This window comes from Oncorhynchus nerka, linkage group LG8 (genome assembly GCF_034236695.1).
Source record: "Oncorhynchus nerka isolate Pitt River linkage group LG8, Oner_Uvic_2.0, whole genome shotgun sequence".
Taxonomy (NCBI): Eukaryota; Metazoa; Chordata; class Actinopteri; order Salmoniformes; family Salmonidae; genus Oncorhynchus; species Oncorhynchus nerka.
The window spans coordinates 24,308,531-24,324,243 of NC_088403.1; the positions used below are offsets into that span (position 1 = coordinate 24,308,531).

The window sequence follows — 15,713 nt, forward strand, 5'->3', positions numbered from 1 at the left end:
ACTATGTCACCTGTCATCAGTTTAAAAAAGAAAGAAAACATAGGAAAGGTAATGTCTTGCGGTGGTTAATAAACATAGATGTCACAGATAGGTTGAATTATCCTCAGAGACTGGCACTGGCCTTTATTTACTTTTTGTTCTGTTAGGAGACCTCAGTGATGATCTGCTCTTGTTCACAGCCAAGTAGTTATGTGTGTGTGAGAATGTGCATGGTGTAGCAACCTGACAGAGTACACTTCATTCCCCTCATAAAAGTCCATGTAAAAGCTGCGCTACATTCTTGTACACTCATTCCAGTAAGGTACGTAGTAATGTAATTTACTGAGAACATTACGCTAGAGATGACCATTGACCCTCTTGACTGAACATTAAGGAAGTCTAAATTACACCCTCAATTTCCAGGGGCATACCCTCTCCATCCCTTTGTGCTCACTGCATTCTCTCTTCCTCTCTTCTTTACTGTCTCTGAGCCCTGCTTCTCCTCCGCCTCACTCTCTCCTCTCTCTCTCCTGCCTCTCCCTCTCTTATTTCTTAGTGTGGAAAGGCAGTGTCGTGTCTTTGGCATCATTAAAGGTGAAGGCTGTTATTTTATCAAATCAATTCTCTGTAATTATTATTACGTGATTAAACTAATCATGTAAATTGAATTAACTAGGAAGTCGGGGCACCATGGAAAATCTTCAGATTACAAAGATATAATTTTCCGAATATAACTATGGATATTTTAATATCTGATCAATTAGTCTTCTATGAATTAATTATTCTTTACCTCACGTCAGTCTCATCTGAACATCATAAATTGTTGGTTATCTGCATGAACCCAGCCTTTACTATAAATCATCCATGCACCAATTGGCTTAATCATTTATTTACTAACTAACTAAATAATCACAGAAATGCAGGGAAGTGGGTGTGGACTGAGAAAGAAGCGGGAAAGACAAAAGGGATCACTACACACAGTTGATAATTATATTCATTGAAATGATAGTCCTTTGCACATGAACGCTCACTCATTCTGGAATAATTGCAATCAATATATATTACTCCCACATGTCATTGTGATCTTCTCTGTTGGAATCGTCAGTCTGTCTGCTGGAGAGTCAGTTCATCAGAGAGTGGTTGTAGGGTCTATCGGCTGCTCCTGATAGTGTCTGTTGTAATGGATATGTCAGGCGTCCATTATTCTTAGGATAGATGTTTCGGCGGTTGTCGGCATTCGCATCCCAGATTTACATCATTTCTAGCAGCAGACCAGTAATTAGTATTGAAGATTTGCTCTTATTCTGTAGGGTTCGATAGTCTCAGAGTTGAACCATTTCCAGCCGTGTAGCCAATGCTCCACGTGGTATAGTTTTCTACTTTTGGTACTTAACTATTCGCAATCACAGCTCCCATTGTGGGTTTGCTTAGTCTGAAGAGGATTGTTTTAGGAGGGGCTTTTATTCGTAACAGTAGAAGGGTGCGGTTCCATGACGCGCCTGATTAAGTCTGTGCTCAGGGGGCGTGGCCGCTGACTAGTTAAACTTTACAGGGAATACAATTCTCTCAAAATTAAAGGTTTAACATCACATTACATCATTTCACAAATAGTTTCATCTTTACTCATTAATTTTATACAACAATTAGATGCAAACACCATAATTGAGAAATGTACACATTCAGAGATATAGTTATGCGTGTTTCCTGTCCTTCGTGAGGTCACCAAATGAAACACACTCAACATAACTGTCCCTTAAGTGTCCACGGACCCTTCCCACATTCTCACAAGTGGACATGTAGTTTAATTTTCCCATTTTGGGGATTTAGAAGTTCGGCCATGTGAAATCCTTTGTTTACTCTGTGGTCTCTCTCTGAATGAAATGGGGGAGAGAGTCTCAGCCAGGAATTTACGACCTGAGATAACAGAACCTGGGTGTAGGAGAGAGTGAGAGAGGGGGAAGCCACGATCTACACCCAGAAAGGGCCACATCATAACAGCAGTATCAGACAGCTTAGTCTCTCTTACTCACTTTACCTCCCCCCTCTCTCTTTCTCTCTCTCTCTTTTTCTCTTGCTCTCTCACTCCCCCCTCTCCTCTAAACAGCCGCTGTGCTTTCTTTCTCAGTGCGTTTTATGTGTGTTTTATTCTCCCGGCGCACTTTGCCACCATGCTCTTGCCCATTGCCAGCAGAGAACAGGGTGGCATGGACATCACAGATGTATCATGGGTGGTTGAGTCTTTCCTCTCCACTTAGATAAGTCCCGTCCTCCTTTCAACTCGTGTTCATTTCTGGAAGTACAAGTTTGGGTTGGAAGAGTTGTGCAACAGCCTCAAAAGCACTTCTAGAAACATCTACATGTAAAGCAGGTCTGAATCTGTCAAGACCCGTATGGTTAGTCTGGAGACCTGCAGGGGTTTTTGTCAAAGAGGCTTTGTGTTATGCAAACACATCAGGATGCTTGTGGGTGGATGGATATTTGGGGGGAGTTTTGTGGCATAAAGCTCATGTGATGAGGCGCGCTGTAACTGTAGGTTGTGCTGTAAGTGTTCTGGACCTGAGGGGAAAAGGAAAAATACACCTGTTGAGAATCAGAGATATTCCATTGCTAAATCCATTTTTGGAGTTATATATTAATGATATGTATCCATTGAGCTTAGTTCAACTGTCGTATCCCATCAGAATTCAAAATATGAGCTTTTTTTTACTCCAATGTTTGTAAACAGTAAATATGAACAAACACTGTATACCTTAAACAACTTCGGAACCCCTCGACAACATTCCACTGAAAAGGCAGAGCGAAATTCAAAAATATTTTTTTGAAATATGTAACTTTCATACATTCACAAGTGCAATACACTTCTTGTTAATCTACCCATCGTGTCCAATTTCAAAAAGGCTTTACAGCGAAAACACACCATATGATTATGTTAGGTCAGAGCCTAGTCACAAAAACACGCACAGCCATTTTCCAGCCAAAGAGAGGAGTCACAAAAAGCAGAAATAGAGATAAAATCAATCACTAACCTTTGATGATCTTCATCAGATGGCACTCATAGGACTTCATGTTACACAATACATGTATGTTTTGTTCGATAAAGTTAATATTTATATACAAAAATCTCAGTTTACATTGGCGCTTTATGGTCAGTAATGTTGTGCCTCGAAAACATCCGGCAAATTTTCAGAGAGCCACATCAATTTACAGAAATACTCATAATAAACTTTGATAAAAGACACAACTATTATGCACAGAATTATAGATATACTTCTCCTTAATGCAACCGCTGTGTTTTCAAAAAAGCTTTATGGAAAAAGCAAACCATGCAATAATCTGAGTACGGCGCTCAGACACAAAAACAAGCTATGCAGATACCCGCCATGTTGTGGAGTCAGTAAAAGTCAGAAATAGCATTATAAATATTCATGTTTTGTTAAAGTCCATCATTTATGTCCAAATGCCTCCTTTTGTTAGGACGTTTGGTAAACAAATCCAAATTCACTAGGCGCGGGCAAGTCCAGGTGAAAGTTCAGACGAAAAGTTATATTACAGTTCGTAGAAACATGTTAAAAAAAACATGCTTAACCTCTTAGTCCGCCCCATCCCGCATGCGGTATCGTTACTACAGCCTCAAGCTCATTAGCATAACGCAACATTAGCGATTTTTAAAAATCGCAAATGAAACGAAATAAATATGCCTGTTCTCAAGCTTATCCTTTTCTTAACAATCCTGTCGTCTCAGATTTTCAAAATATGCTTTAGAACCAGAGAAAATCACTAATTTGTGTAAGAGTGGTGATAGCTAGCTTAGCGTTAGCATTAGCATTTAGCACGCAACATATTCACAAAAACCAGCCAAGGAATCAAATAAAATAATTTACCTTTGAAGAACTTCAGATGTTTCAATGAGGAGACTCTCAGTTACATAGCAGATGTCCAGTTTTTCCTGAAAGATTCTTGTGTAGGACACATCGTTCCCTTTTGTTACTATGCATATGGCTACCGAAACTAACCGAAAATTCAGTCACCTACATGTCAAACTTTTTCCGAATTAACTCCATAATATTGACTGAAACATGGAAAACGTTGTTTGAATCAATCCTGAAGGTGGTTTGTCATATTTCTCTCCGTTGAAAGCACCGTCCTTGTAGCCTGGTTTGTTCTGAGATTTGAATGGAAAAATACCGGGACCTGACTTTTGCGCACCAATTGCCACGCAGCCACCTAGCGGGACACCTGGTAAATGTAGTCTCTTATGGTCAATCTTCCAATGATATGCCTACAAATACGTCGCAATGCTGCAGAGACCTTGGGGAAACAAGAGAAAGAGTCTGTTGATTCCTGTCGCATTCACAGCCATATAAGGCGATCATGGAAAACGTAGCCTCAGAAATCCTGTGCATTTCCTGGTCGGTCATACATCTTGGTTTTGCCCGAAACATTTGTTCTAAGGGACTCACAGTGAAAATCTTTGCATTTCTGGAAACGTAAGACTGTCTTCTTTCCAAAGCTATCAATTCCAAGCATATTCGAGCATCTTTTCGTGACAAAATATTGCGCTTAAAACGGGCACGTCTTTTTATCCAAAAATGAAATACTGCCCCTATAGGACTAACAGGTTAAAACGGATGGTCAGTCCTTAAATCCATAGCTCTGTCTTTGAATTTGAGACTGGTTACATTGCTCCAGCCCTATCCCCCTGCTTTTTACCCACACAGTGGTGGGGAGATGCTTTGTTGTTATTTTAACTGCTGATTGCTACTTTTAATGACCACTAAAAACATGCTGAAGAAAAAGTAGACCTCAAACTTTAACAGTCTCATGTGTTGAATGCAAGGACCTGCATGCTGTTGGGATTGTCTATGAAGTGAATGAATAATGTAGGGAAATGCATAGGTAAGGAGAAGTGTAGTCTGATGTGTTTCCTGTGATGGGTTGAAGAGGTCAGGCACAGGAGCCATGTTAATGGGACTTGATGGTGCACTTCACCCCTAGACAATACAAACACATTAGACTGAAGCAATGGGAAAGGAAACAATTTAGGCTACTTGCTTTGTAGGATGTTTATTACTGCTTTAGTTAACTTATTAGAGGCATATCTGTGATACCATTACTTCAACTTTGCTTCTGTTCCAATACAGTCCCATAATTAGTGTGACAATGTAATCTATTTAACTGGTTGATTTGGTTCTGTGTTTTTGGTTTTGTGTGATTTGTGTGCTCAGTGCCAGTGGAGATGCTAATCCTGTCATGGAGAGAGTTGGCACAGCAGGATGTGAGTAACACTAAACACACACTCTGTTAAATATGGCCCTATTCCCACTACGAGAGCTGAAGGAGAGTCTGAGGAACAGAGTGGCCAAAGAGATTTCTACTTTTTAATTCACACTACATGCATTCTTGGTCCGCAGCTCAAATTGACCGTAAATATCAAAGTAGCCACTAAGTTAAGCAAAAATGATTTAATAATCCAAGCAACTTTTCTACTTAAACATATTACAATATTGAATAATGCAACCAAATCATGTGCAGATCCTTTTTTACGATGTATTGTATCATATCGTTGTACCTGAACCAAAACTCCAGTATTTTTCCTTCATAGCTTTCTCTTCATCTTCTTTTAAAATAGGGAGCCAATTAGTTTTATTATGGCTCTCTCTTGTCCCTCTGAGCAATATGTTGGAAACACATAGTCGCAATAAAATCCCGTTATTGAATCATAATACATATAGAATCGAAATAATCGCAATACATATCGTATCGGCACCTAAGCATCATGATAAAATTGTATCGTGAGGTCCCTGGCAATTCCCAGCCCTACAATTAAAGGGTTCACTTTCTCGTCCGTACACATTAAATTAGCTCACAATACATACTAGCTAGCTAACTAACAACATGCTTAATGATCAAGTAACGTTAGCATATCAATAATGAATGTTTACCCCACCCATAGGAATATAAAAATACAGTAATGTTATACAGTATCCTTCCTATTATAATTTGCAAAAGAACAATATAGGAGGAAGGTTGAATCCTATTACACCGGCTCCGACGCTCGTCGTATGTGGCAAGGCTTGCAGGCGATAATGGATTACAAAGGGAAACCCAGCCATGAGTTGCCCAGCTATGCAGAACTCCCAAATTAGGAATATAACACTGTGCCTTGAATGAAAACCCTTTTTTCTGGATGACTGTCTGATCTCGCTCTCCATGGCTGATGTGAGCCAATCATTTAAACAGGTTAACAATCACAAGGCTGCCGGGCCAGACGGAATGTCAGGGCGCGTTCTCGAAGCATGCGCAGACCAGCTGGCAAGTGTCTTCACAGACATTTTCAATCTCTCGTTGGCCCAGTCTGTAATCCCAACATGTTTCAAGCTGGCCACCAATTTGCATACCACCCCAACAGATTCACAGATGACGCAATTTCAATTTCACTTCACACTGCCCTCTCCCACCTGAAGAAAAGAAGAAATAACTATGTGAGAATACTGCTCATAGACTAGAGCTCAGCGTTCAACACCATAGTCCCCTCCAACCACATCACCAAGCTAGGGACCCTAGGACTGAACCCCTCCTTCTGCAACTGGATCCAAGACTTCCTGACGGGACGGCCCCAGGAGACTAGGGTAGGCAACAACAATTCCGCCATGCTGACCCTAAACACTGGGGCTCTCAGGGGTGTGTGCTTAGTTCCCTCCTGTGCTCCCTGTTTACCCACGACTGCGTGGCCACACACGACTCCAACACCATCAAGTTTGCTGACGACACAACTGTGGTAGGCCTGATCACAGACGGCGATGAGTCTGCCTACAGGGAGGAGGCCAGTGACTTAGCAGTGTGGTGCCAGAACGACAACCTCTCCCTCAACGTCAGTAAGCCCAAGGAGCTGATCGTGGACTATAGGAGAAAGAGGGGAGAGGACGCCCCCATCCACATCGAAGTGGCTGGTGTGGAACAGGTCAAGTGCTTCAAGTTCCTTGGCTTCCACATCACTAAGGACATGGTCCACACACACCCGCACAGTCGTGAAGAGGGAAGCTGAAAAGATTTGGCATGGGTCCTCGGATCCTCTACAGCTGCACCATCAAGAGCATCTTGACTGGCTGCATCACCGCTTGGTATGGAAAATGTACTGCCCTTGACCGCAAAGCACTACAGAGGGTGGTGCAGACTGCCCAGTGCATCACTAGGGCCAAGCTCCTTGCCATCCAGGACCTCTACATCAGGTGGTGTCAGAGGAAGGCCTGAAAAATTCAGAGACAGGCTCCGAGACAGCTTCTACCTCCAAGCCATAAGACTGCTAAATGTCCAGACTGCTAAATAGTCAATTAATGGTACCCCAAACTATCTGCACTCTCTATCTTGCACTGACACTATGCACATTCACACAGGCCTGGGCAACTAGACTTTATATGTGACACACCACCTGGATTCGGTCTTATGTAGCAACATTTTAAATGGTGTTTTTTTACATTTGATAAAAGTAGAGACCCAGAGCTACAAAATGGTATATTATATACTGCATTTTTTAGGAACTCCGGGAAAGTAATTCTGCTTTGAAAGTTGATACACTTGTAAACTCACTTTTGAGAAAATGGCCTTTGAATGTTTTGGTATGCAGTGAAGAGCTCTTCTTTGTCTACACACCTTCTTAAGCTTTAACCCCACCCATCTCGTTTCGCTCTTGGAGCGTTCAGAGTGCACACTTGACTGATGATTTGTTTACCTCTGGATAACATGAAAACAGCCTAACCAGCTCCGCTGGCAATAATTTCATTACGCTTTTTTGCCGACGTTTACTGACACCCGCCATATTCAACGGGTGTTGTACACTTTAGAGATGGATGTCATAAGGTGAATGCACCAATTTGTAAGTCGCTCTGGATAAGAGCGTCTGCTAAATGACTTAAATGTAATGTAAATGTAGCTAGCTAGGTAAACAATTACCCTAGCTAGGTAAACAACATGTAAGATCACACACGTCATGTAACGTTAGCTAAAAAGCCAGCCAGCTAACGTTAGCTAGTTAAACAACAATGAACACAGTGCCAAATCATGTCGTTACTACCCTGCATGAATCTGCTGGGAGCTAACCAACCAGGTTCAATGTTAGCTAGCTAACATTAGGCTCTAACTAGCAAAGCAAACGGCTCTGGGATACGAATAATAACGCCAGCTAGGGAGACAGCCAGCTAACATTAGCTAGCTAGTTAACAGTACAGTTTAGCTTGAAATTAAACCACTTTCTGTCAAAATTAGAAACATGTCATATCTGAAAATGTAGCTAGGTAACACTAGACTATCTTACCCTTATACATTATCATGCATGATGGAGACGTCTCCCTGTCACGGATGCCATGTCACGGTTGTCCTTAGTTTGAAGATATAATACGGAGACAGGTGTTTTCTCCATCTCTTTAGCTACCATACTCTAATTCCACTGATTTCTAAACTTGATCCTCCAGAAAGTGGAGAGCAACACTTATGCAGTTTCACTACACAATACATTTTTTTTAAAGCTGTGTTTGACAGGATAACTAACACAGACTGACCAGCTCAAATAGACAGAAGCCTTCTATATGGCAGACCAATCCGAACTCCTCTCTCGACATGTCCAGCCCACTCATTATCTCAGCAGCCAATCATGGCTCGTGGGAAGGTTGCTGACTTTTTCTATGGCTTAACCAACAAAGCTTATAATTTAATAATTGTATTCATATTTACAGATGGCATACAAGTTTGTTATTAAGGCACATGAATGTTCATATGTTCCAGAAGGCATTTCTGCAAAAACAACCTGCATTATTTATTTAATTTTTTAAAACATTAAAATGGCTCTCCTGTGAATTTGTGACTTGCGACATACGCCTAGTTTCCTGAAACTGGTCACATATACACACCATATACACACTCACTCACACACTACATTGACACTCCCACACAAAACTCCCACACATTCACATATACTTCACACGCACACATAACACACACACCCAGATTGACCCAACACAAACACACATACATACACATTACACACATGCACATTCATACACTTTTACACTCATAATTTGCTGCTGCTACTCTGTTCTTTATTTTACTCTTATTATTATCTATCCTGATGCCTAGTCACTTTACCCTGCGTCAAATTCCTCGTACCTCTGAACATTGATCTGGTACTGGTACTCCCTGTATATAGCTTAATTCTTGTGTATTTTATTTTACTCCTCTTGTGTTGCTATTTTTAGTTTTCAACTCTGCGTTGTTGGGAAGGGCTCGTAATCATTCATTTCACTATAAATTCTACACAAGTTGTATTTGGGCGTATGTGACAAATACAATTTGATTTGATATAGGCTACATAGCTAGGTAACGTTAGCTAGCAAGCTAGCTTGCGAAACAATATAATTTCTTAACTCTCATATAAACGTGATGGCTGTAGCTGAATTCTGACGTTTAGCTTAACCATAGCTTAGGTTTACACTAGCTAGCGTATTAGAGTTATCTTAGAACAAACCAGGCTTAATTTGATCAATATCATGGAAGTCATTATATGAGGTAAAACGTTGATAATTCAGAGTTGCTTCCTAGCCTGGACCTCGTTGGCTCAGTGCAGTCGAGCAAAAACAAAACAACAACTGAGATTTGAGCCTACGGCGACAATTTCAGAATGTATTTTAGGTAAAAACTCAATAAAACAAGTCTTAGAAATAAGGTAAATGTCTGTACATTTCAGCTGTTTCAAAAACATTGCTATGCTATTACACTTTTTACTGTAAGAGTGTTGGCTCAACGAGACAATTGTGTTTACACTGCCCTGCTTAGAGGGGGGAAACTTTCGGGGGAGTGTTGTGCCCTACCTCTGGAGGTAGCAGTCGAGAAGTGACAAGTTCGCAAGTTTACATTGCAGTATATAGAAGACAAGGGTATTTATTGTGAAAAGTCTTATAAGTCTGAAGACCCTCTTATAAGGAAACGTTTTGTCATGAGTTCAAAATAATGAAGGAAGGATCATTAAATAGCATTAGAGCAAGATAAATAGACAGAATAGAAGAGAAAAGAAGCAGAGGAAAATACCAAGAAGAAAGGAGGAGAACAAATGAGGCAGAGGAAAGAGGAAGGAAACGAAACGCTGTTCTTGCACCTGACCCACATCCCTCATGGGAGACCCAGATTCCTCTGTGTCAGCACTAAAGGCCATTGTACCCGGTCCCTGTATTTATGAGCAGGGGAGGCAAGGGATCAAGGAGGGGACCTGTCAGACCTCAAGGATGAATGGCCTTTGGATGGGAAGGGGAGACGGGGGCGGGGGGCTGCCCAGCTGCCTGACACACTGTTAACAGTTCATTTGATGGAACATTTACGCCTCAAAGCAGGGATATAAATTCAACACTAGCTGCCTCCCTATGATGTCTGTGGACCTGTTTGCTGTTTCAGACCAGAGCCGTGTTGTGGGAGCTGGGAAAAAAACAGGGTAGTGTTTGACATTTTCTGAACCGTAGAAGGACACGGGTATTCTGTTTACAGAATATCATAAAGCATCATTGAGAAGAGGTACTGATTTTCCATCTCTAGACTGGGTTAAATGGGTTAATAGAGGGAATGGAGACCAATACAATAGTGTGTGTGTGTGTGTGTGTGTGTGTGTGTGTGTGTGTGTGTGTGTGTGCCTGAGTTATGAGACTGTTTAAATGTCGGCAGTGATGTTATCCCAAAGGATGGCTATAGGCCAGTATGCTATAGGCTAACGCTGCTCACAGCTTCTCCAATGATAGAGCCACTCAGTCCATGTGACGACACACGCAAGGGTTTGACATCCTTGTGAATGTCTCAAGAATGTCTTACTCTCCCCTGAATGTCTCAAGAATGTCTTACTCTCACCTGAATGTCTCAAGAATGTCTTACTCTCACCTGAATGTCTCAAGAATGTCTTACTCTCACCTGCATGTCTCAAGAATGTCTTACTCTCACCTGAATGTCTCAAGAATGTATTACTCTCACCTGAATGTCTCAAGAATGTCTTACTCTCACCTGAATGTCTCGAATGTATTACTCTCACCTGAATGTCTCGAATGTATTACTCTCACCTGAATGTCTCAAGAATGTCTTACTCTCCCCTGAATGTCTCAAGAATGTCTTACTCTCACCTGAATGTCTCAAGAATGTCTTACTCTCACCTGAATGTCTCAAGAATGTCTTACTCTCCCCTAAATGTCTCAAGAATGTCTTACTCTCCCCTGAATGTCTCAAGAATGTCTTACTCTCCCCTGCATGTCTCAAGAATGTCTTACTCTCCCCTGCATGTCTCAAGAATGTCTTACTCTCACCTGCATGTCTCAAGAATGTCTGTCACCTACTGGAAGAGCACTGTGAAGCTAACAACTTAATTGTCTGTGTCTGGAATATTTTCACAGTGTGAGATAAGTGGGACAAGACTTTCTAGCAGTAGCGGTGTCTCTGAGAATAACCTTAGAGACAGCTGGGAGCTGTAAGAGCAGCATTTATTTCATTTCTCACTCCGACCAGCCTTGTACCCAGCAGAAGGCCAAAGCTGATTGTATCCCCTTTTCCCCGAACAACCAAATGAACACAACAAGAACTCCCGGCCCAAAATCCAGTTAGTCAGATTTGAAAGAAAACTTTATTGTCCATTAGGTTAATGGAAAATTGTCTTTGGCGATCTTGGCATTAAAAGGATAAAAACCGACATAAAAAATATTCCTTTGTGAATTGTTCTCCTGTGAAAGAAGAATAGACCTACATCTCCCTTGATATCTGTGAGCTTTTCTAGGTTGTACCTCTACTTTACAGATGGTTGTGTGGATGATACACGTTAGAACATCTTGTCTATGTTTGTTGGAGGCATCCAGGGAGATTTTCTTTTTGTGTGCCGAGTTCATGGAAGGAAATAAATATTTTACAATACTGTAATCTGCCTGGGAGTGGTATATCATTTCCCCTTAATCTAACCCAGGGATGGGCAAATCCAGTCCTCGGGGGCCTGATTGGTGTCACAGTTTCGCCCCAGCTAGCACACCTGACTACAAAAATCAACTAATCATGGTTTTCAGTTTAGAATGCAATTTGTTTAATGAGCTGTGTTTTCTAGGGATGGGGTAAAAGTGTGAAACCTCTCTGGACCCCAAGGACTGGAGTTGCCCATCCCTGATCTGTCCTAACCCCCTTCCTGCTTTTTACCATCTGAAGCCTCCCAAATTGAGCTAAGAGTTTTCTTCTGGACTAGGATTGTGGTCAGGAAAAACTCCCGGTTCTTACTTTCAACCCTCTATTTCCATTGTACCTATTAGGTACCTGGTGACTTGGCCCATGGTCACAATGTAAGACCAATAGATGGAATACAGGCAGCTTGTCAATGACATGGCAGCGATCAAGGCCCCTCCATCATTTAGTGTGTAGTTGTACATTGATGTGTTGTTGTGCACATGTCCATGTCCCTCCATCTCCTGTTCACTGTAACGTGACTCTCCACTCAATGCTTGATTAAACTAATCAGTCTGCCTGGGTCACGACTCCTGACCTCAGTCTGGTCTCATGATTACTCAGGGCCTGTCACTCAAGTCAAGGCTGGAAATATATTTCACTTTCATGCATCCTTCATGTCAATAGCAGAAATCTATCATATAGGCATCAGTTGACAGGGAGAAATGGAATATAAGTGCATTATTGATCAGTCACCCCAGTTCTAAAAGCATTTGATTTGAAGAACATTGAGAAGTCGGTGGTTATGGCTGCAACGATATCCCCTTTTCCACATTAGGGGATTGAGTCACTGGCCCACAGTCCCAGCCTGTGATGAATGGGTTCTAACTAAGCAGCCCCCTGTTAGCCTGACATGCTAACTGTTCACCATCTTAGTAATGAGTCTTTGGTGTGAATTAGGGCCTGTTCCCATCAGCATCTTGTCTCTGTGTGGCAGCCTAGGGACAGGTGGGACTGGGCCGCCCACACCTTGGTAACTAGTTATTACACACAGCAGGATGTTCTACTGGTGACTCCCCACTTCCTGATGGGATGTAGGACCAAGACTATTCCTGTGTTTGCTGTAGCATGGTTTAATTATGTAATGCCTGTAAAAGGCATGCAGGGGGGTTTTTTTATGTTTGTGTGTTGAGAACAGGACTTTTTGAGAACAGGACTGCCGGAGTGTGTGTGAGAACAGGACTGTGTGTGAGAACAGGACTGTGTGTGAGAACAGGACTACCAGAGTGTGTGTGAGAACAGGACTGCCGGAGTGTGTGTGAGAACAGGACTGTGTGAGAACAGGACTGCCGGAGTGTGTGTGAGAACAGGACAGGACTGCCGGAGTGTGTGTGAGAACAGGACTGCCGGAGTGTGTGTGAGAACAGGACTGAACCGGAGTGTGTGTGAGAACAGGACTGCCGGAGTGTGTGTGAGAACAGGACTGCCGGAGTGTGTGTGAGAACAGGACTGCCGGAGTGTGTGTGAGAACAGGACTGCCGGAGTGTGTGTGAGAACAGGACTGCCGGAGTGTGTGTGAGAACAGGACTGCCGGAGTGTGTGTGAGAACAGGACTGCCGGAGTGTGTGTGAGAACAGGACTGCCGGAGTGTGTGTGTGGACAGGACTACCGGAGTGTGTGTGTGGACAGGACTACCAGTGCGTGTGTGGACAGGACTACCAGTGCGTGTGTGGACAGGACTACCAGTGCGTGTGTGGACAGGACTACCAGTGCGTGTGTGGACAGGACTACCAGTGCGTGTGTGTATTTTCATGGGATCACATAATTTTGGTCTGTGTGGCTTTCAAAATGTCGTGTGATTTGAGTGGATGTGTCCATTACTAAAATACGTGAACATATAGGCTTGTATTTTACTCTATGTATGATATATTATTACTGTCATATTCAATATTTTAACATGATTAAACCCTAAACGTTATACCCACACGTTAGGCAGGTTGTCTTTAGAATGGACACAGATATCCTGGATCATATAGGCTAATGAGCAAGGAAGCTGTGGTAGCTGTCACTCACCATATAGGAGCTTTGGACTGATGCCAAGGTGCCATGATATCCTGTGCCTGGCCTGTCTGACTCAGACCAGGGTGATGCAGTACAGTGAGCAGAGGCCAGGTCTGGGTCTGGACCAAAGGCAAATAGACACCATGTACCCAGCCTCTGTCACTCATTGTCAGGGGTAGTGTAATTACAGAATCCTTTAGATCACAGATAACGTAACGATATCCACACATTCAATCTACCAGTGCATGAGTTCCATAGAGGACACCTGAATCTGACAGTCGGCTTGTGGAAACAGCAAAGTGAGAGTCTATGGGCCAAGCACCATACTGGAAATGTGACGTCATAAAATAACAACCGTCTCCATAGCCCAGGTTTACTGTGTATCTATAGAGTGGAGGGAGAACTAGAAAGGAAATTACTCAATTAAATTCATTATTACATTAAATTAATCACATATAGGCTTATAAAAGAAAGAGCTTAAAGCTTTTTGCACAGCTAATGCAATTAAATCGAACTATTTTGGCAATTAAACGCCCACACATGCAAGGCAACAAAAAACAAAGCAGGAAAAACTCCTGGCAGAATGTTTGTGTGGGGTAAATAATATAATGCCATCTCCAACGAGAGCCCTTGACTGTCACTTATTGGTAAAAGGCTTTTGTGGATTGCTTTGTGTTTTGACCTCAAAGTGATGTTTGTTTACACTATTATGACCTAGATAGCAGGAAGTAGAGGCTGCTGTTACATGTAAGGATGATGCATCATTGAGAAAGGCCCTTGACATGGATGCTTCAGTAACAGTGGAGGGTTGTGTCTGGTTTACTGACACTGTTGTGTCTCCTGGGAATAGTGAATGGCCAGCAGTGGATTGTCAGTGAATGTCATACTAACCTGTTGGCGGTCCACTGAATTTCCACCATCTTGAAATTGATGTGGGTCCTGGGCTGAAAACCAACTCATTGTGCTTCTCATGTACCTTCTATTCCCTCTTGTCATACACAGGCTAAACCACAGGGTTATGTTCATCCATCTTCTTTTCTTTAAGGTGTAATTTGTTGAAACGTTAATCACTGCTTTAATCTAATGACCCGTATATTTCTCCATCATCCACCCCCTCAGGCCAAAGAGCACCGTATAGCAACACAGAGAAAGGGAGAACTCATTTCCTCTTTTGGCCAAACCAGTAGGCCTGCAAAACGAAGGAAAGTAGGTTTGCGAATGCAAGCCCTCATTCACAAGGCTGTACCCTACTCATCCTTCCCAGTAAACGTTGTGCCTCGTGAAAACAGTAATCATCGTTCATCATCAATGTCACCCATCTTAATCTCTAAACAGAGCTCTGTGTTTGACGCATTAGCCAACGATAGACAGGCAGACTGACAGTCTGTGGCTGTGGAATAGTTGGGCTCCTAAGTAGGGCACGGCCCCTATGTACTTCACGGGTTCCAGGGAGTGCACAATGCCAGGTTGTTGGATGAGATAGGGCTGTTGGCAGCCGGTGCCCGCTGCTGCCTGAAACCCAGGTGGTTGGCACAGATGTGTTTACTGTTGTGGGTGGTGCTCTTTGGTTGAGCAGCCTCCAAGGCCCGGGTTCTCAGGGGAGAGTGGCTGTTTTTACTGTTGTGGGTGGTGCTCTTTGGTTGAGCAGCCTCCAAGGCCTGGGTTCTCAGGGCAGAGTGGCTGTTTTGTGAAAAAGGCTGCTGACTTCTCTTTTGTGATGTTGGGCACTGCCC

At 42.6% G+C, this 15,713-nt stretch overlaps 1 protein-coding gene across 5 annotated transcripts in view; it reads left to right on the plus strand.

Annotated features, from left to right (window-relative positions):
• The window catches only part of LOC115132992 (fatty acyl-CoA reductase 1-like), an 89,857-nt gene that overhangs the window by 1,318 nt on the left and 72,826 nt on the right, over nt 1-15,713 (plus strand). Inside the window, exon 2 of one of the 5 annotated variants that reach the window (XM_065021549.1) lies at nt 5,205-5,254. The exons of 3 other annotated variants lie outside the window; for them this stretch is intronic. The gene's annotated coding sequence lies outside the window, so the exon portion shown is untranslated. Of the gene's footprint in view, nt 1-5,204; nt 5,255-10,278; nt 10,534-15,713 lie in introns of those variants that run through there. One more of the 5 variants, XM_065021550.1, reaches the window with a different exon arrangement.